Below are 2113 nucleotides of genomic sequence, written 5' to 3'. Positions count from 1 at the left end.
TATGTTGTTGTGTACAGAACTGACCCATAGCTGACCCTCCAGTGGGTTTTCAGAGGCTTAAACTGCTCATGAAGAGATTACCCATCTTTCTCCTAGGGAACAGCTGGTGGATTTGAACTAAGTGCCCTTGGGATTGTAACATAGCTCCTTATACCACCAGACTGCCAGAACTTCCTGGCATAAAGTCCATACGAAATAAATATTGGTTTAGCTGCTTAAAGGGAAAAAAAGCAAAAACAAGCAACAGTAAAGAAAACACCAATAAAGAAAACAACAAATAATAAAAATTAGCACTCAATTTTTCTTTCACCAAAAACAATACATGAGGTACACAGTCAAGGAAAGATTTATCAGCCTCACAATTTCAGCATGGCATAGCCCCTCCCAGTGCACTCATTCACTAGCTTTGGAATCTGTACATTATCATACATTGTCAAGATAATTGATAGCACTAATTAACATATTTGTTGTCCTTGTTTTGTGTACATTCAAGTCAGAATTGACTCAAGACTCACCCTCCAGCAGGTTTTCAGAACACTAAATTGTATGGGAGGAGACTGCCCATATTTCTTCTGCAGTTTTCACATCTGGGAAAAAAGAAAAGAAAAATATCAGCTAAATGTACTCCCTGCAGTATTAGCTTAAAAGTTGGCTTTTCCAGCCATTACATTAGCCCCCTCTGGTCTGCAGCTACCTCAACCATAGACACATGGTCTTGTAAATCATCAACAACTATGGACTAGAATAGGAGAGAAAGTGCTTCCTTCACTGAGCAGCAAGACTTGAGGGAGAACAGAGTAAGACCCTGGTGAGATTGTGACCCTGGAGAGAGTGCAACTCTGGTGAGAGTGAGACTCTGGTGGTGAGACCCTGATGATGTGGATGGAGAAATTGTGGCATTATTGTGGAGAAGTTGTGGCAAGGTGTAACCAGAGGAGCCTTGAGATAAAAGCTACAGTTAAAGGTTTTGCTGGGGTTTTTTTTCATGATGATTAAAGCAGAACGTGACTTATAACTGTGCTGAGACAATTTTTGCTGGATGATTTGGATTTGTGCTACTGAACTAGAAATTTTATTAATTGAGAGATTGTATTTTGCTGTTAATCTGGCTTGGGGCTGTTGGCCTAAACTCTAGGCTTGCATTTGGTGGTATTCTTTTCCACCCTTACTCTCCAACTTACTTCTCTACTACACCCCATTCTTGGTACCACAACTGTGAGTAAATTCTGTAAGTCAACAATGAATATCAAATCCAGTGATTGGTCAAAATAGTTGCAGGAGCATGTAGTGTGGCATGTCGGACATAGCAGCTATCTCTTTGCTATTATGGATATTATTGATACAGTGTCCCTGTATGAAGTGGATAGAAATCAGACTCAGGCACTCCCACATCCCATCTACTCCTTTTGCACTCCCCTAGAACAAATTCTAAATTTTCCCAGTGTCATGACCTTCTCCAATGACTGACCTCTTTTGATGATATGCAGAAAGTATGTGAGTTAGACATGAGTGGCAAAAAAAGAGTCCTGCCAACAAATGAGAAAGGAGCTCTCATGTCCCAGTGGTAAGGAGTTGTACTGGAAAGCCAAAGACAGGCGTTCAAATCCACTAGCTATTCTGCAGGAGAAAGCTGAGTAGTATCCTCCTATGTGATTTAAATCTCTGAAAACCCACTGGAGGGTCATTTATAAATCAATTTCAGCTTGAAGTCACATAACAGCAACAATCACAGTGAAAAAGAAGATGACCCTCAATGAGATGGATTTCCATAGTGATTGTAAATGAGCTTGAGTATATCAGTGATTGTGAGGATGATACAGGACTGGGCAAGTTTCAATCTGTTCAAAGGGTTGCTAAGAGTTCTAGTCAATGAGATGGCACCAAACAACAACAATGTTGAATTAGAGGTGTTAGTGGGTAGAAAGGAATTATGAGAAAAATAAAAAGAAAGTGTGTGTGCATGTGTGTGTGGAGAGAGAGAGAGAGAGAGGGAATGAATATGTATTTTTTCCAGTAACTTTCTTTTTTTTTTTTTTATGGTTGAAACCATAAAAAAAACCCCATGATCACTACAGAACTCAAAGGCTGTAAAGGGTAATATTTGTAAAGAAAA

This window comes from Elephantulus edwardii, unplaced genomic scaffold, assembly GCF_000299155.1.
Source record: "Elephantulus edwardii isolate Elephantulus edwardi_28Jun2011 unplaced genomic scaffold, EleEdw1.0 scaffold00040, whole genome shotgun sequence".
NCBI classification, from domain to species: domain Eukaryota; kingdom Metazoa; phylum Chordata; class Mammalia; order Macroscelidea; family Macroscelididae; genus Elephantulus; species Elephantulus edwardii.
Note: the sequence above shows the minus strand (reverse complement) of the source record.